Genomic DNA, 21,550 nt, shown 5'->3' with positions numbered 1-21,550 from the left:
AGTGAAGATCTTCGTTCGCTTATGATACTTCCATGAGAGATAACAAAACCTAAATTTTTGGTTGGGAAATTTTTTTAATTTGCTGAATTGTACTACATAAGCTATGTGTTAAAGTTCATTGTTGAATTGTATTTTTTTTATTCACTTTAACAACATGATCACACGCAAGAGGGCAGCACCAGCTGGCATTACTTATATTCAACGAAAGTTTTTCCGAGCCTGTTACATAATGACGTCAAATGCAAAGGCGTGGTAAACGTCAAGTTTAAATCCCAGGATTATGATTCGTCAAAAGTGATAGCGTCCTTTGCCATTTTGCAATCTTGTTTTCGTGATTTATCTTGCTCTAGGAGTGTGTGCTCTTCAAGCGGCGATGATGTGTGGAGGCGAGTTTGTTGGCGGGCTATTTTTGCCTTTTAGAAGAAAACGTAAAAAAAAATTGTATCTTTTATCATCGTAAAATCGTAAAAGATTCGAAACAAAGTGTATAGTGTGATCATCATATATTTTAACCTAGAAATCATCTGTCAATTTTTTTTCATAAAACGCCATCAACGAGAAACGACGAAATGTCCTCCTTTTGAACTGACCGCCACCAAAATGTATTGAATGAGTCTGTAAATAATCTCAGACTAATTAGTAATCTCACCGTCCCAGAGAAACGACGAAATGTCTTCCCTTGGAACTGACTGCCACAGCAAAATATATTGGATGAGCCTGTGAAGACTCGCAGACCAAATCTACAATTAACCATCCCTGAGAAATACGTTGGTTCTACCAGCAAGTCTTACGTTGGGATCGTCGCATCCCTTCGTATTTTTTTTATATAAATTCATCTCTACATTGGTGGAACTGCTTATCGGTCAATATGTGCTCACTGATATCTAAATTCATCTCCACATTGGCGGAACTGCTTATCGGTCGATATGTGTTTACTGATGTTTAAATTCATCATCTACGTTGGTGGAATTGCTTATCGGTCAAATATGTGTTTACTTATGTTTTAAATCCATATCTACATTGGTGGAACTGTTTATCGGTCAATATATGTTCAATGATGGTAATTGATTGGTATTCTATGAAATGATATTTAATCTCGAATTTTAAGAATTTATCCTTCGTTAAATTGTGTTTTTAAATGAAGATTGATAATTATTAATTTATGGTATCTTATTGTTTTTTTTATATTTAAAATAAATGGCTTGTTACACATTTATCAATCATTTTGTAGTCACCTTCACAACGCAAATGATATTAATATGAAGTTAAATGGTAAACAAATGAAATATTCAAGTTTAATATTTTATTTAAAATTTTATACATTATGCCTCACCAATTTTAACCAAAGTTTTTACATTTTTTATTAAGTTTTTACATTTTTATGGTGCCGTGTGTGCCGAACAGGGGTTATTGATTTTCAATGAAATTTTGGGGACCACTCTGGATTGCATTATATAATTTATTGCATTTTATGATTTTTATTATTATGTTGAATATTTATGTGTCATTTTTTTCATGAATGCATATATATTTTTTTTGAGTTGCATATATATATTTTGAATAAGTACTAAAATTTATATCATGGCAAATTCATTGTTACCCCTTATCCCAACATTTTCTGGAGAAAACTCCGAGAATGTGCATGCATTTCTGGATAACATTTGTGAAATTGCTGAACTCGAAAAATGGTCAGCTGCAAAGAAAATAATAATCTTAAAATTGAGATTACGAGACAAAGCACAGGAATTTATTTCCGAAATCTTAAAAAGAAATGCCAATGCTACATTTTCCGAGCTTTCTCAAGAGTTAAAGAGAAAATATTCTTACACAATTTCCTTTGAATCTGCTCAAAAGGATTTCTGGGGTATATCACAAAAGCAGGGGCAATCCGTAACGGATTTAAGTGAATGTGTTGTTAAAGCCGCTGATAGATTTTTAAACCCAAATAACAACGCAGAGAAGGATCTTTTGGATTTAGTGGATAAATCAAAATTTTCCAAATTTATTGATGCTCTAAGGCCCGACATCAGAATTGAGGTTCAGAAGCAGGGTCCCAACACTTTCAAACAGGCACTTAAAATTGCGAAGCATGTTGAAAATGCCCTTAACAGTTCTGGGAATTTCTGTAACCCCCAACTGGAAATTAATGTTTTGTTACAAAGCCAGGAGGAAACTAATCGAAAAATTTCCATTTTGACAGAATCTGTTAACAATTTAAAAAGTTCAAAGGGGATAAATGAGAATGCTGCAACTTTTAATTATGATGTAAATTCTCTTCAGGTGAATAGACCAAATAATTTTCAAGATAAAAATTTTAATCAGGGTCCATCAACTTCACAAAATCAAACCAATTTTGAAAATGTTCAATGTCATATTTGCGGCCGTAATCACTGGACCACTAAATGTTGGTACTTTCCAGGTAATTCCAGGGGTCACAATCAAAACAATTTTTCCCAAAGGAACCGCTCAGGCTATAGAGGTTATCACAACCGGCAGAGAGCTAGGAATTTCAGGCCATACAATAAAGGAAATGCAAATAGAGGAAATTTAAACTAGAAGGGGGTATTCGAGGTTATGCTAGCCATCAGAATTCGGAACCCCATAATCATGTCAAATTGACTGAAGGATGGCAGGATCCAAACTTTAAAGGAGAAAAAAAATTTTCAAATGAGATCAATGATATTTTTTATAGAGATGATGTGAAAATTGTGCAGGAGATGGGAACCTTACAAAAATTTGATACTCACAATCAAAATGATAATGAATTACAGAATTTTACTAATAAGGTACTAATGTCTTGCACCAACTCTGATAATGCATTACCTGTCATTGAAATTACTTTTAAGGATTTTAAATGCTATGCACTCATGGACACCGGTGCGAACATCTCAATCTGCCAAGGTTCCGTTTTAGAAAAGATTAAAGAGATCTCAAAATTAAACTATGTATCAAGGGGTGTGAAAATTAAAACCGTGAATAACGAAAGTATAAGTTGTAGGTCAGCGGTAGATTTAAAATTCAAAATTCAGGGAAAATGGTTTTCAAATCTTTTTTTCACCACAAATTTTTCTTGGAATACTAATTATCAATTTATTTTGGGATATGATTTTTTCCAACGTAACAAAATTATTCTCGACACTGTAAATAAGAGAATAATCACTGACAAAACTAAATTAGACTTCGTTATTATTTCGCCTAATGAGCAAATTAAGCAGGCTAATGCTATTACTGCAACCAATGATACCATTAGTAATGATGTTCAGGAACTTTCAACCAATTATTTCAAAGTGAAATCTGCTCTTAATGTTAAAATTTCTCCTAATTCTTTTGAAATCGTAAAAATGTGTATTCCTAAGGAACTTAGAGATTCCAACCTATTGCTTTTTTCACCTGGCAAGATTCAGGATAAATGTAACATCAATTTTTCTCTACATTCTGCCAAAAATGCTGAGGGAATGTACATCATCGTTGACAACAATTCGGACACTGAATTTATCATTCAAAAAAATCAATGCTTAGGTACTGTTCAGGAAATTTCTGAAGATGATTTTGAACAACCTTCTGATTCTCAAACCGCTCATGTAAACAATTTAACAATGCAGGAAATTAAGGAGTTAAGAAAGAAAGAACTTTCTCCCAATGATTTTTGCTTAGATCACCTTAATGACAATGACAAAAATAAAATGACAAAATTATTAATGGACAACTATGAAGTTTTTTCAAAAAATTATTTAACACTTGGTTCTACGGATTTTATAGTACCTGAATTTAAACTTTTTCACGACTTTCCTCTATCAACTAAACCATACCCTTTACCTCGAATAGCTAAGCAATTTGCTGAAAAGGAGATTAATAAGCTTTTAGAGGCCGAAATTATTGAACATTCCACTAGTAGTTATTCTTTCCCTTGCATTTTTGTAAAAAAACCATCAAAATCAAATATAACGAACATATATTAAGATCATGATGTTCTTAGAGACTAATAGTCTGTTGACTAGTTTGCAGTATGGTTTCAGGAAAGGTAAATCCTGTACTACTAATTTATTGCATTTCTACGACAAGGTTACCTCAGCTTTAGATAACAAAAAATGTGTGGATGTTGTTTATATTGATTTTCAAAAAGCTTTTGACAAGGTACCGCATGTTGCTCTTCTCAGCAAGTTAGCTGACATTGGAATAGGAGGAAAAACTTTACTTTGGGTTAGAAATTGGCTTACTGGTAGGAAGCAAAGAGTAGTTGTGAGAGGAAATCATTCTAATTGGAGTGATGTTTTAAGTGGGGTTCCTCGGGGATCAGTTTTAGGGCCTCTTTTGTTTATTATATTTATGAATGACATCAATGAAAATATTTCTGGAAGCATGAATTGTTTTGCTGACGATGTAAAAGTTATGGGGATTGTCGAAAATGAAGAACAAGTAAAACAGCTGCAAGAGGATTTAGATCATATTACTAAGTGGGCAGATAAATGGGGTATGGCAGTTAATGTAGGGAAATGTCAAGTGCTACACTTAGGTCATGGAAATAAGCGTATGAGATATCGTTTACAGGGTTCAGTCATAAATCAGGCAGAAAATGTTATGGATCTGGGTGTCTTTATAAATCAGGACTTCAAGTTTAGTCAACAGTGCAGTATTGCTAGTAACAAAGCCAACAAAATGCTTGGGTTCATCAATAGATCTATTTCAAACAAATCTAAGAAAGTTTTTCTGCCTTTATATAGGAGTTTAGTAAGACCTCATTTGGAGTATGCTGTTCAGTTTTGGTCGCCTTATCTGAAGAAAGATATTTTTGTATTGGAAAGGGTTCAAAGAAGGGTAACTAAATTAGTAAGGGGACTCTCAGATTTAGATTATGATACCAGACTTAATAGGCTTAGCATGTATAGCCTGGAGCAAAGGAGAGTCAGAGGGGACATGATTCAGTTATTTAAATTTATCAAAATGAAAGATGTAAATGGATTAAATTTTTGCGGGGAAAGCAGGACAAGGGGTCATTGTTTTAAGCTATTTAAATCTCAGGCTAACTTGGAAATCAGGAAAAACTACTACTTTAGCAGGGTTGTGGGCACTTGGAATAGCTTACCGGAAGAGGCGGTAATGAGCAAGGGAGTGGATAGCTTTAAGAGGGCCATTGATCTTCATTGGGGACTAATTAATTGACTAGGACCAGCCTAGCTGGGCCCAGTGCCTGTTGCTGGTCGTCACATTTGTATTTGTATTTGTATATAAATGATCCCAATGCAAAACCAAATTTCAGAATGGTAGTTGACTATCGCCTTTTAAACGCTATTACTGAACCATTCAAAATTTGTTTACCAAAAATTTCAGAGATAGTGCAGAATATTTCTGGTAGAAATCTATATTGTGTGCTTGATTTAAAATCTGCTTTTTTCCAAATTTTATTAAGAACCGAGGATAGGGAAAAGTTGGCCTTTTGCTCTGAATTGGGGAATTTTCAGCCTAAACGACTTCCTTTTGGTGCTAGAAATAGTGGAAGCTACTTTTGTGCTCTTTTATCACATTGTTTAAAGGGATTAAAAGGACCTAACTTACAATGGTTCCTTGATGATATTGTTCTGGCAGCTGATGACATGTCCCAGTTGTTAAATCTTCTACAACAGGTTTTTGATAGACTGAAACTTTTTAACCTGACTCTTGACCCATCAAAACTTCAGCTGTGTAAATCTTCAATAACCTATTTAGGATTCAACATTGACCATAATGGCTATTCTCCTTCTGAGAATAACATAAATAAGGTAAATAAATTTCCCATCCCAAAAGACACCAAAGAAGTACAAGCATTCTTAGGCATGACTAATTACTTCCGACATCTTGTGTTTGAGTATGCTGAAATTGTTGCTCCTATTGTTAATTTGACTAAAAAGAACACACCATTCCTATGGTCAAACGAGTGTAAGGATGCTTTTGAAAAATTACAGGATGCCATTTTAAACAAGCCAACACTAAAAAATTTTGTAAAGGATGCTCCTTTATTTTTGGTTACTGATGCTAGCAAAATTGCCATTTCAGCTATACTTATGCAAAAAATCAACAACCAATTTTTTCCAATTGAATTTTTTTCTAAGCAATTGTCACCTTCTGAATCAAAGTATTCTTCTGTGAGGCGGGAATTTTTCGCTATTTATTCTTCTATTAAACATTTTAGGGAAATTTTATATGGAGTCAAATTTACTCTTTTTTGTGATGCAAAAGCCTTGACGGAATTCTTACACATGGAAAAACAACCTGACGTGGTATGCAGATGGATTTTATTTTTAAGTGACTTTTCATACGACCCACAATTTATCCCTGGGGCAAAAAATCCAAGCGATTTCTTAAGCCGCGTATATGAGGAAAATCAAATGACAGTTAATAACATTAATCTTTTCCAACCAAAACATAACTTGTCGAAGGACATTATTTTCCAGGAACAGCAGAAGGATAGGGAAATTTTAGAAATTATTGAAAGATTGCAAAACAATGATAAAAATACTTTGGAAACATTTTGTTTAGATGATGACAAAATTTTACTTAAGGTTGTTGAGGTAAAGAAGAGGAATAAAATTCAAAAATTTAAAAGGATTTATGTTCCAACTACTTTAAGAAATGCTGCTATTGAAAATGCCCACACTCCACATTTTGCAGCTCAGAAGACATATAATTTTTTGCAGAAGTTATATTTTTTTCCATCCATGTTTACTGCGGTTAAAAAATTTTGTCGTGCTTGTCCCAAATGTCTGGCTAATAAGAACAAACATAATAACACTGTACCAAAATTCATTCCTAAGAAGGATTTAAGCCCTGGATCATTTTTATCTTGTGATTTGGTAGGTAAATTATGTAGGTCGGTCGATAACAAATTTTTTATTTTTACAATTGTAGACAATTATTCCAGATTTTTAGAAACTTTCTGTTTATCAACTATTTCGTCTACTAGTATAATTAAATGCCTGAACACATACTTTTCATCTTATGGAGTGCCTAAGGTAATTTTGACTGATAATGGTCCCAATTTAATTTCTGATGAGATTGAACAATTTTTCAAGGGATTAAACATTGAGCATAGGAAATCTTCAATTTACTATCCCCGTGGGAACTCCACAATTGAAAGAACCCATCGAGTTTTAAAGGAATCTGTTGCATCATTATCCGAAAATACATATGAATGGTCTCAAAAACTTCAGATTTTTAAATTACATTATAACGCCAGTAAACATGGTGTCACTGGTTTTTCTCCTGCTGAACTATTTTTGGGTAGAAACATCAATGTTCCAATGCAAATATTTTCTGAGCTTGAATTAGTGTCTCATTATGATGCATATGTTAAGGAAATGGATAAATGTGCAAATGAAAATAAAAAAGCCGTGGCAGAAAATGAAGAAAAATATTTTAAACAACACGCAACCCAACTAAAGGGTAGAAAAATTCACAAATTTCAAATTAATGATAGGGTATTCATTCGGGTTTTGAACAAACCGGGTGCTTTGATGCCTAAATATAAAGGGCCATTTACCATTGAAAGAATTTTTAGAAATGACAATTATTTGGTAAAGCCGCAGGATACAAATGATAAAAGCATTAAATTACATGTTAGTAAAATTTTTCCTGCTGAGTAGGGGATTTTTTTTTTGTTTTGTCTCTTCATTTATTATTGTAATATACATTTGTATTGTTTCTGCAAAAGATCTATATGATCACTCTAATAATTAATATCAGATTAGCTACCTGATATACAATTGCAATAATGGTTGATCATTGTCTAAAATTAGCTACTTTGGAGAATGTTTTAACTAACAATTGCAATATTTGTTGTGATTTATCATGGAAATTTTATTGAACATACAATTGTTACAATTTGAAGGTCGAACAGTTTTTCAGTTTAACTATGTTGTCATATATATTAAGAACAACAATTTTTTTTTCGATTCAATTTTTTTTTGGAAAATTCTTTAATGCTAATACAGAGTGGTTTTCACTTCCATTGAAATTTTTGGTGACTTGCCATTTTGTTTTTGAATGTCATGTATTTTTGAAATGTTTACACATTACCACAAACATTTGCTCTCCCCATCTTCGTCTTTTTCCTATAGGGGGGGGGGAATGTTAAAGTTCATTGTTGAATTGTATTTTTTTTATTCACTTTAACAACATGATCACACGCAAGAGGGCAGCACCAGCTGGCATTACTTATATTCAACGAAAGTTTTTCCGAGCCTGTTACATAATGACGTCAAATGCAAAGGCGTGGTAAACGTCAAGTTTAAATCCCAGGATTATGATTCGTCAAAAGTGATAGCGTCCTTTGCCATTTTGCAATCTTGTTTTCGTGATTTATCTTGCTCTAGGAGTGTGTGCTCTTCAAGCGGCGATGATGTGTGGAGGCGAGTTTGTTGGCGGGCTATTTTTGCCTTTTAGAAGAAAACGTAAAAAAAAATTGTATCTTTTATCATCGTAAAATCGTAAAAGATTCGAAACAAAGTGTATAGTGTGATCATCATATATTTTAACCTAGAAATCATCTGTCAATTTTTTTTCATAAAACGCCATCAACGAGAAACGACGAAATGTCCTCCTTTTGAACTGACCGCCACCAAAATGTATTGAATGAGTCTGTAAATAATCTCAGACTAATTAGTAATCTCACCGTCCCAGAGAAACGACGAAATGTCTTCCCTTGGAACTGACTGCCACAGCAAAATATATTGGATGAGCCTGTGAAGACTCGCAGACCAAATCTACAATTAACCATCCCTGAGAAATACGTTGGTTCTACCAGCAAGTCTTACGTTGGGATCGTCGCATCCCTTCGTATTTTTTTTATATAAATTCATCTCTACATTGGTGGAACTGCTTATCGGTCAATATGTGCTCACTGATATCTAAATTCATCTCCACATTGGCGGAACTGCTTATCGGTCGATATGTGTTTACTGATGTTTAAATTCATCATCTACGTTGGTGGAATTGCTTATCGGTCAAATATGTGTTTACTTATGTTTTAAATCCATATCTACATTGGTGGAACTGTTTATCGGTCAATATATGTTCAATGATGGTAATTGATTGGTATTCTATGAAATGATATTTAATCTCGAATTTTAAGAATTTATCCTTCGTTAAATTGTGTTTTTAAATGAAGATTGATAATTATTAATTTATGGTATCTTATTGTTTTTTTTATATTTAAAATAAATGGCTTGTTACACATTTATCAATCATTTTGTAGTCACCTTCACAACGCAAATGATATTAATATGAAGTTAAATGGTAAACAAATGAAATATTCAAGTTTAATATTTTATTTAAAATTTTATACATTATGCCTCACCAATTTTAACCAAAGTTTTTACATTTTTTATAAGTATTTTACACTATGAGTATGAATTCATCTTATGAGAAGAGACATTAAACATCATTATTTTTTTAAAAGGTAAGTTCAAAAAGTAATCGTTAAATTTTATGAATCATCTGAAAAAAATTGTGGAATAAGGGCATTTTTGTAGGTCACAGTAACCTCCCATCTGGGTGCCCCTGCTTCTACAGAATTTTGAAACAATTAAGATATTGAAACGGTAACGATTGTGGAATGGTGTCTGAATATTGGTGGTCGGATTTGTAGCCAGTGCTATATTGATGAATTGGTTTAGAGAAAAATTCTAATCTGATTTAAAGATGTAGGATGTACAACAGTTTTTTGCGATGCATTGCTCAACCCTAATATCCAGTAATATTCTATTGATATTAATTGAGATGCACTAAGTAAAAAAATATTCAGTTGAATACCTGGTTAATTTTTTTAATCTAAAAAATTTAATTTTTATTTTATGCTAATTTGAAATATTTTGCAGTAAGATACTGCCTCTAAGCCAAGGCTAAGGCCCCCAGAACAAAATGTAATGTACCAAACAGCCTGATCATCACATCCTGAGACTGCAGTTTGGATCTTTTTAGAACTCCTCGGTCAGAATTGGTGAATAACTGAGCAGATGGCAGATATCATCTCAATTGAAGCTGAGAGTGCCTACAAACTGGTAGATAAAGTGAATTCACCAGCGAGTGTTCGCAGCATGGTATGATTCGACTCGTGAGTTGAAGACAAAGTATGGGTATTTAGCGGTAAGTTACCACCTTTAAGCCAGGGCTAAGTCAGAACTGAATTGAGATGACATCCGAAACCAGCTCTGTTATTCACTATTCCTGACTGAGGAGTTCTAGTAAGAACGAAACTACAGTCTCTATGTGATGACCGGGCTGTCGGGGTATATTGCATTCAATTTGAAGTAGTTTATCTAATTTGTGTCTTATGTGAAATTTAAATGCACTTCCATCAAAAACCCTAAATTTATTTTCCTTAAAACATAGTTATTAATTTAAAATAAATAAAAAATAAAATAAATTATTCCAAAAATCACTTAATGTAGTACAACTAATCTTGGCTATGTTTATCAGTAGAGACGTACCAAGTATTCGGTAACTACTGGGTACTCGGCTTGCTCGGACAATTTGCCGAGTACTCAGTACTCGGGCAAATTTTGATCAAGTACTTGGCCAATACCGAGTAGTTGTAAAAAATTGAATAATGTTCAAAGCAGATGTTACAATTAATAAAAAAAGTGCAAGCATATAAATAATATACTGCAATCATTTACAAGTCAAATTCAAATTCTGAGAATAATGAAGTTTGTTATGCCTCAATGGAGTAAATCTTATATTTTAATGCCCCAATGGAGTAAATCCTATATTTTAATGCCCCAAAGTTAATGAAACTTAAATATTAAAAATGGGGCAAAAAGGCAAGTACAGAAAATATGATAACTGGTTATGTTGTAAGGTATAATAACTATGTTTATGTTTTACAACCTGTACATTGTAAATTTTCATCTTTTCACGAGGTTACTTTGGGACTGAGAAATTTTCAAAGTTAAAGGGCTGTAAGTTTACAGCCTTATTTTGACTTTGGTTGACAAAAACTAAACTTTACAAAGTGTTTAAATAGTATTAGTTACACTATCTTTTTTTAAAAAATTTCATAGCAGTTTAAAATAATATCGTAATCTTTTACTTGTTAGTTAGAATGCATTGTTCTTAATTATCTATTTACTAATATATAATATTCTAGGATTGATCAGAGCTAAATAATGTAGACGCACGCGCGCACGTCGTGCGCGGATACTTCAACTGACGTGCGGATACATAGCCGCGGAGTTGCACGTCGTCCGATAATAGTAAAAGTTCATACTCTTTTCTTCTAATTCGTTTTAAATTTCTTTGATATTAAATTCGTTGATATTATTTATTTAGATTGTAAAAGATATTTCCAGATCGTATATACACCCAAGCGTGTGGTGGATGTATTCGCTGCGGGCACGCGCATCTCGCGATAATCGTTCAAATTCTTATTTCTAATTTGTTTTAAAGTGATATTTAATTAATTTGTAAAAGTTATAAACGAATAGCATAACCATAATAATAGCATAACGTATTCATAAATAACTCTTGCTACTAAATTTGTTGCACTTGTTTTTGTCCATTTCCTCAACAGAGCATTTCCAAGAAGCAGCGAATTGATAGTTTTTCCTTTGTTCTCAGAAATTTGGATATCATATTAATTTCTTGACTTGACAGACTAAGAAGAGAAAGGTCCCACCAATGTATGATCTGCAGTGGAGATATAATACCCAAAATTATGTGAGCTTACGAATGCAAAGATATCGCTAAAAGAAGCTTAGTTTTCAAATTTTGAAATTTAACTTAGGTCTTTGCATTAATAGGCTCATATATAATTGGCATGAAAATCAGTTCCTTGTAACCTCAAAGCATATACCTGCAATTATTTGCAATTTTGTGCTTTATAACGTTGTTTTAGATAACGAATTTTTACAAAATGAAGAAATTTCTTGTGATTAAATTTTTTTTTTGTAATCCGACCCCCCCCCCCCCACATTTTTTTTTAAAAACGTGTTAGACAATTATTAGCTTGCAGATACTTTTGAGTTGCGTGCGCAGATACTTTATATTTTTATCTGACTCTGGGATTGATATAAACTCATTTCCTTTGTTGTTCCTAGTGTAGATCAGGCACCTATGGTACAATGGTTCGCAGTCATATTTCCTACTGTTTTGAATTGGGATAAAGCACTGTTCCAATGTTACCCCAATCAATGGGGTAAGATTAGGACAAATTTAGATTTTTTTAAATAAAATGTCACTATAACTAGAGTTATTCTTTTGCCATATCTTGTAAGAGGAATACTCAATTGACATATCAGTGATTATTTAGCTTTTTTCTTTGAAAATAAAAATAGGAACAGTTAAACTTTGAAAAATGTTCCAAAGTTATCCCATCCTACAGTACTTTAAATAAAAGGTAGCTTATAATGCTTAACTTTATTTACAAATTCTGGAATACAAAAATCAAGTTGAACAGACAGAAAACAATTGTTACAACAAAACGATTAGAATTCAAAATTGAAATGTGAAGTTGTTTTAACTGATGCAATTTTAATATATTGGGTTTGATGGTTGATATCTAGAGTAGAATGTTAGGATCAGCATTTAGACAGCTTCAGTATATAGTTTTGGTTACTGCATAAGTTAAATTCAGATTTTCATATGTAATGACAGTTGGAAGAACATGCTTTGTGTTTTCAACAGCTGCGGTTTTTTGGTGTCCAGCCAAAACCAAAAATGGGTAAGCACAGACTGACAAAAATTGTAAAATCTTTGGAGGCAAGGAAAATTGGTGGGCTCCTGACAAATTGTTTTTAGAATTTGTGAGGAAATTCATAATAACATGGTTTGTAGAATAATATTGTTCTGAAATAACTAATTGCCAAGGTATTTCTTTTTTAGTCAGACCTTCAAGTGAAGTATCTGTAAGGTAGATTTAAAGGTGCAGTTTGAAGTTATGTCTATCAAGCATTCATATTCACATAACAACAGACTACAGGGTTTTCTCAAAGCAAATAACGGTTCAACCACCTACGCATGATCTCGCCACACTGTCAGTGAGTTTCCAAGGGCGAATTCAGGGGAGGGTCAAAGGGTGACCCCCCCCCCCCCTGTGGTGAAAAATATTTTTTCATTAGTTACGAAGTCTTTAGCAATACGTAAGAGAAGGTATAGTGGGAAAATGTTTCTATAAAATAAATTTAAAATCTTTTTTCCTTACTTAGTGTTATTGTTGTTGAACTTCACTTTTATAGAAACTGTAAGCTTAAGTGATGATTGACTTTTCAGGTCTAACTGGAGAAAATATAAAGAAATTCTTTTGAAATATTGCTAGGAAGAACTTAAGTTAAAATTTGACTAGAAAATTTTATTGGGGTACAAGCACGCATAAAAAAAGGGGGGGAAACTTGCTGTTTACAATCCTTCTCTCCTTAAGTTCACATCTTGATTGCATTGTAAAATGGTTTTATTTACAATGTGTGTCTACATGAAGATGTTGTACAACATTTTAATGCCACATTGTTGTGCCTTTCTTGTTTCTTGTTTTCATCGAACAAAAATTTTCTCGACACATTGACTATAAAAAATGTATAGAAATATGTTGTTTGGAAAATTAACTTTAACCATGAAGAGTGTAGCAATTAATGAATTTAAATTAACATTTTTTACGATAATGATATTTTTTTAGAATACATATGTTGGTAATTTAATAGAATGACATAAAAATATTAATTGAAATGGCAATGCAGTGGAACTGCAATTTTCTGATTCAATTGAAACTGAACCCCATTCGGATGATTGGATTTTAATTAGTCAATATTTGTGTTGAAAAGGAGAGAAAAGAACATTTTTAGAGAAAAAGTCTTTGATTAATTGAAAGGAAAGTCAACACATTTACTTGTGTGTGTGCTGAGTATATTTACTTGTGCTGTACATTAGAAGCTTCTACACTATGACACTGACTCTTCATCCCAATAATGTTTGTGCTGCACCAACACTAGGTTTGTAGTCTAATCTTTTTAAAAAATTATCTTACTTTTATCATCCCATTAACGTTTATGCTGCGCGTACATTAGATTGGTAGTCTCTTTTAAAATTTATCTTATACAGTGAAACCTGTGTAAGTTGACCACTTGCGGTGCACTACTTTTATTGATCAACTTAAACAGATGGTCAACTTATAGAGGTTGATTTATACTATATAGGCTAATTACGTTCCTGAAAAAAGGCGGTCAACTTACAAGGGTGATCAACTTTACAGGTTTTACTGTATTTTTGTTTCAGAAATTCGGAAAGTAGGAGTTTGGATAATTGAAGTTCTACTGTAAGAGACATTCTAAAATCTGAAAAATTGATATGGGTTTCAAAAAACACAGTAGAACTCAGAGTTTACATATTGTATCAGATAAGGGTCTGCAGGGCTTAAAAATCTAAGCATATTGTTTAAAATTTCGATTCTTTACCACTCGTCGCTCTAGGGTAAAGAATCGAATCCGTACCTGCCACTATTTGTGGTTTAACCAGTTGGATGTGACCCTGAAGATAGCTCTGATTTTCTGATTTAGACCAGAAAATGAGCAATCCCTGGTCCAGCACCCCCAGAGGTATCGTTTCACTTGGAGGAGTGTGTGTAACATCCCCCCCCCCTCAACTCTTTACCAATGGGCTAGTGGAAGAAATCTGTAACCCTTGCTTGTTTTTTGTTTTTATGTACAATTTTATTTACAGCACATTCTGTACTAGCAACTTTTTACAAATTTGCTCCTTGGCTTGTATTTGCAATAAAAAATTTTTATGCATTGACAAGCATTCAGAACCATTGGTGGTCTGTTGTACCGAGATGAGTAAAAATTGTTTCAGACCACCACTAAGTGGAATTCAGTGTACCGTGGTACCAGTGGTTGATCACAGTCAATTAAGAAATTTCCTGTTACAGTTAAACCACATTAATGAGTTCAGCGAGTGGCACAGACTTCATATTTTTAAGGTTTGTTTTTAAGAATTTTTAATTTTTATAATTTTTTTTTTTGGGGGGGGGTGCCCCCCCCCAAAAACCCTCATAACATGTGGGTAGGAATTCCTATTTAAAGGGGAACATCCCCTTCCGCTATAACTCTGCAGTAGGGAAAAACCATTGGCCTTCTGGATTTAAAAAAAATCAAGCTATTTATTCGAATAAGACGAAAAGTAGTAGGGCCTTTTGGGGGGGGGGGGGGATGGAGCGGGTCATGGCGCAGACTTCAAATTTTTGAGGTTTATTTTTTAAAGATTTCAGTTTTTGTGGTGATTTTCGTTCTTTTTCCGGGGGGGGGGGTTGACCCCCTCGTTTTACTTAAGGGGGTTAACTTTTACTTTCAGGGAAGCACCCCCTTCCCGAAAGTAAACGCAATATGGAACAGGCATCAGCCTTTTGGATAAAAGAAATTCAAGCAATTTATTGCAATAAGATCAAAAGCAGTGGTTCCTAGGGGGGGGGGGGGTTGCAGCGGGTCATGGCACAAGCTTCAAAATTTTAGAGTTTTTCCTTTAAAAATTTTAGTTTTTTGATGGTTTTAATTTTTTTTTCTAAGGACGGGGGGGGGGAAGAGGTATGCCCTAGATGCCCTAGACCCCCTAATACCTGAGGGGGTGAAATCCTATTTTAGGGGGAACATCTTCTACAAGTGACTGATAAAGGGAAAAGCCATCGGCCTTCTGGATTTAAAAAAAAAAGCTTATTATTTGAATAAGACCAAAAGTAGTAGGGCCTACGGGGGGGGGGGGGGTGATGTAGCGGGTCATGGCGCAGACTTCAAATTTTTAAGGTTTATTTCTTAAAAAATTCAGTTTTTATGGTGATTTTCTTTTTTTTCGGGGGGGGGGGAGGTTGACCACCCCACCCCCCGTTTTACCTAAGGGGGTTAACTTTTACTTTCAGAGAAGCACCCCCTTTCCGAAAGTAAACGCAATATGGAACAGGCATCGGCCTTTTGGATAAACGAAATTCAAGCAATTTATTGCAATAAGATCAAAAGCAGTGAGTCCTACGAGGGGGGGGGGGGGTGGAGCGGGTCATGGCGCAAGCTTCAAAATTTTAAAGTTTTTCCTTTAAAAACTTTAGTTTGTAGCTTTTTTTGATAGCTTTGTTTTTTTTTTTCGAAGGAGGGGGGATGCCCCCAGACCCCCCCCCCTAATACCTAAGTGGGTGAAATCCTATTTTAGGGGAACATCTCCTTTTACAAGTGACTCTGCAATAGGGAACAGCCATCGGCCCTCTGGATAAAAGAACGTTCAAGCTATTTTTGTTCCATTAAGACCGAAAGCAGTGTTGCCTACGGGGGGGGGGGGGAGGAAATAGTTGAACGGGGGTGGAACAGACTTCAGATTTTTACGGTTGGTTTTTGAAAATTTTTAATTCTCATATTTTTGGGAGGGGGAGGAGGAGCCCCCCCCCCATGACCTGTGTAGGGTAAATTTCTATTTAGGGGGGCATGCCCTTACGCCAGTAACTCTGCAATAGGAACTGGTATCGACCATCTGGATAAAAAATTTAAGCATTTTATTCGAATAAGGACAAAAGCAGTGTGGCCTGCGGGGGGGGGGGTGTAGTTGAGCGGGTGGCGCAGACCTAATATTTAAGGTTGGTTTTTGAAAATTTTTAGTTTTATTTATTTATTTTTGTTTTGGTGGGGGGGGGATTTGCCCCCCACCCCCCATGACCTGAGGGGGAGGAGAATTACTATGTAGGAGGAACATCTCCTTCCGTAAGTAACTGCAATAGGGAACAGCCATCGGCCATCTGGATAGTAAAAAGTCTATTCCAATAAGATTAAAAACAGCGGGGTGTACCAAATGGGGGGGGGGGGGCAGTCGGTCATGGCGCAGACTGCTTCAGTCAAAAAAGGGGATGTTTTTAAAAACTATCGATTTTTTAAGATCTTGTATTGGAGAACAGCCCCCCTGAACCCCCCACCCCCCAAAAAAACCCTCTCCCTCCCCGTACCACATGAGGGGCTACCTATTTTCCATTGGGGGAGGGGTAGCGCCCTTTCCGCAAGAACTGAATATTAAAACCTGCAATAGGGAAAAGTGAGGGTGCCATTTCTCACTCCTAGTATGCCATCTTTTCACCTACTGTGCACGCTGGGGTTAAGGGTGCCAGTTTTTCACCCATTTTAAGGGTGACATTTCGGCACCGTATAGGGTGTCGCTGGTGAACAAGCTTTTCACCCTTGAAAGGTGCCAATCGCAACCTGTAGTTTTAACAGTGTTGGCACATGATCTAAGGGGCTTACCGAAACGGGATGTGTGGAACAAGGGCGTAGTGGACAAGCAAAACTCGTTAAAGAACGAGAATGAACGGTATACTGTTAAACCTGTATAGAACAATACTGCTTGGATCTAAACAAATATTGTTACAGACAGGTTATCGTTATGGACAGTTAGATTATTTATGCTGACCTTTTGAAGCGGCCAAAGGAAATATCGCTATAGACGGGTTTATTGTTATACACGGTTATTGTTATGCATAGGTTTCACTGTAAGAGGCTTTCTGATGGAACGACCGCGTTTATCATCTGTCACCTAACTTGATGCGTTGTGATACAATTTGCGTCAAAGTGCTGTGAAATTGGGTGTCAACATTCGGTAACTTTGTGAAACCCAAATTATTTAGTTTGATTGACCATAAAAAAAATATATATATATAAAAAACTAGAAGGCGCAATACTGTACTCTCCAAGCAAGATTAAGAAATAAGTTTCTACCCTTTATCATACAGAAAAGGCAATATTTCATACAGTTAATGCGTAATTCAGTAACGCTGGTGAACAATAATTTTGACGCATAAAACATAGGGCTGCAGTTGAGGGACCTAACACAATGGGCAACAAATATGCTCATTTGTAACGAATCAAACATTGTTACTTTGATAAATTTGAACATTTAGTATTTTTTAAGTATGTCGCGGTACAAACGATTTTTGGCATTTATTACGTTCCAGAAAAAACTGTAAGGTCATATCCAGTTTTCAGTTTTGGAGGTGCGATATTAAAATGCGATTTGCCGTCGATTTGCAGTTTCGTCCTTGTTGTAAACTCATCGGTCTGGAATAGTGAATAACCGAAGAGGAAGAAAATGTCAACTGATTAAAATCATCCCTGGATGTGATCAACGGGTCGTCGGTACATTGCATGCATTTCTGCCTTAGCTGATCCAGAGCTAAGGCAGATTTGCATGCAATGTACCGGGAACTTACTGCTTAGAGGGAGCAGTACTTAGGGGCGGTAACTTACTGTTTTATGTATGGTTACTTAAGCGAACTTAATAACTTAATGAAGCGAAAGATTACATTATTCCATAGTTAAGATATAAGTGAGGAAATCTGGTATGCTTTGCCAGTAACGGTTGTTAGCGTTGTGCCAATCTAAGAATTTCGCTTTTAACCCAAACAAAAATCAACTCATCCAAGGTCAATCCTCATGTTATTCAAGCATAGATGGTCGGCAACACATGCTATTTAACTCATACTTGATTATGAGATTACTTTTATTCAAAGCAAAACTTGGCTAAAGCCTTTTAACTCCTTTGTTTAAATGAAATTTAATTACGCTATTTTAGAGCTTAAAATGAGTCAAATCAAAAACTATTTTGCTTTAATATGATTTGCAAACGTTAGCTACTCATTTTTTTCCTTGCTTCAGCTCTATTTCTTTAAAAAAGCATTAATTTAACTTGCCACAAAATATCTTTTCGAATGCTTTAAAGAAATTTATTCCGTCAGAAAGTTTTAAGCCTTGTAAAACTGGAAAGAAAACATTTTTGGAACTGTAATGCGACTCTTAAATCTTAATCCTCTCCAACTGTTTTCAAAAATAGAAATAATTTAAGATATTAATTTAACTCTGCTTTCTTTGAAAAGTATTTCCTCGCGAAGCGTGCATTGTTTATTTATCCGTAATACAAAGCCAGGCATTGAACAAATTTAAAAATATTTTCAGTTCCATGAATGGGCTCGAAATCAGCAGAATTTTTTTTTTAAATGTTTGTTAATAAACAAAGAGGGTTTTAAAGTGATAAAAGTAAATTAGTGCCGATATTCGCCTCGTGGAGCTTAATTAATAAATAACAGTTTTTGGAAAATCTTTAACATGAAAAAGGAAATTTTACTTTTATTTTTATCATACTTCCAGAAACGGTTCCTTTCACAGATGTTTTGTCTTTTTAATGAGTTTTCTTTTGATCATGGTATTTGAAATAATTTAATTTGTTTCGTGGCCAAAAATTATCTGACTGCGGAAGAAAACTAGCTTTATAAATGCTGCACAGTATAAACCTAACCATAGATATGCTGATTATGTTTGAATAAAAAACCTCGACCCTTTAAGTTCTTATTTTAATTATTTTTTTTTCTCCTGTCCATACATTTATTTGGTACCTTAGTTACCTCAAGGCCCTTAAATGGGCATTACTACTTTCGTTTTGAATTGAGCTCTAGCTCCTTTTGTTTCATTTCAGTTAAGTACTATGACCTTTTTTTGTTTTTTTTGATAGATTCAGCCAAGTAAAATCGGCTTACAACTTAAAATTCGGCAATTTTTCATGCATGGCATGTCGTACTAATAATGAAAGTTTTAAAGCGATTATTTTGGTCAGTTACGTTGTTCTCGAGTTTAGGTGACAATATTAGAATTCAGATAATATTGGTATTCAAAACAAAATCTCTCGTTTTTTAGGACGTAAATTAAAATTTAATTCTACGACTTCTTCCAATTATTAAGTTCAATAAAAAAATCGAAACTCTTCTGATATCCTTTTAAAATATGAAAAATATGTCATCAAAAAAAAAATGTTTTTCGTGATCTTACGCCACCTCTTGGGTACGATGACGAACAGCTAAAAGTAAATATTTTACCCGGAAGAACGCGCTCTTCTCGGACTAACAAGAGAACGCGTAAGGGGGTGTATTGCACCCCAGTGGAGAATATCCGTATTTTTCTAAGCAAAAGTTTCTTTTCCAGTGATTTTATTTTACTTTCTTATGCAAAGCATCCTTATTACTTTAAACTGTGTAAAGCATCCTATTTAATGAGTCATTTTCGCTAATTAAATATCCAAATTTAGTATTTTTTCATGTAAATTCTTACATTAGTTGATACTTTCGGCACACCTGCCATGAGAATGCTAGCTGGAAATTTTTTTAAGCATTTCAAACAAGAAAATTTTGTTTGTCCTTCGTACTATCACAGAGATAACACTTAACACCCTCAAAGATCATCCGCACCGAGTGGTGTACCTAGCACGGATGTCACCAAAAAAAAAAAAAAATACATAAAAAAGTTTTTAATATTCTATGAAATTATAAAAACAAGAAATTCATTAACAATATACAAGAAGTATTTGTGTTAAAACGAAATGTTCAGTGAGCTAATGTACAGAAAACGAATAAAATCTATGAATGCTTTTTAAATAAGTAAATTGCCCTAGACGCAAAATGAGCTGGCCGTCGAGAGGTTAAAAAACTAAGGGTGTGTATGAAATTGATGGCCCCTTAATTATTTCAAACGTATCTCAAACACAGGAAAATATAATGTGTTTCAGTTTTTTGATATAAGAAGAAGTCGCTACTAGGTCTAAGTATTGACAATATGAACCTAATCCTGAGTGTAATGTTTACTCAATAATGTGGGGGTCCGGGGGTTTGCTGTCATCTTTCAATTCCACTTTGGGTATCACCCCCCAGACAAGTAACACTTGGGGCGGAGCCCCCCCCCCTCCTCGCCTTAGTGACGCCACTGCAAACCTAGTCTGAAAGAATGCTGCTGGATGGCCTTGATGGAATTATTCTTCATGATTTATTTCTAATGATGGACTACATGTATCCGTCAGACTTATGGAGGTATGAGTGTTTTTTACATTCATGGTCCGACACCCTAAATATTGTACGATTTTCCTCCCTGAAAGTCGAAAAAAATCATATCCACTATTAAAAAAAAGGCTTTTCTAAATTTCATTTCGGTTGCCTCCTTTACCCTACTAATAGTTTCCGAAAAAAAAATAATTACATTTAGAGACACGGAATATTAATCGGAATTTCATCTCAAAATTGTAGTCATGATTATTTTTACGCTTTTATCTTCAATTTAAAAAAAAAAATAGCATTGTAGAAAATGGGGCATTTTTTTTTAATTTGAATGATTTTTTATTTTATTTAAATTTAAAATGTTTATTCTCATGATAAAAAATCAAAATACAGAAGAATACACGTCTTTTTTTCAACTCTCAACTTCCATCATATCTTACCAAGGAGGTCAGCAGTTATATATGGGGATGAACCGCATCCTGCATGAACCAGTACCGGCGTATCATGTTGAGACAACCCACTTCAGTGCTAAAGTGACGCTGTAACCGTATCGTCAATGAATATCTTACCAATTTTCCACTTCGACGATATGGCACACCATACCGTAACTCTTTCTAGATGCAGTGGTCAAACCACACTGAGATGAAAATCTTCCATACCCCAATGGCAATTGATTCACTTGATTCCGACATACGGCAGTATGTTCTGACATTTTTGAAACCGACTTTACAAAACTACAAACGAAGGATGCATATACAA

This window comes from Uloborus diversus, chromosome 1 (assembly GCF_026930045.1).
Source record: "Uloborus diversus isolate 005 chromosome 1, Udiv.v.3.1, whole genome shotgun sequence".
Classification (NCBI taxonomy): Eukaryota; Metazoa; Arthropoda; class Arachnida; order Araneae; family Uloboridae; genus Uloborus; species Uloborus diversus.
Note: the sequence above shows the minus strand (reverse complement) of the source record.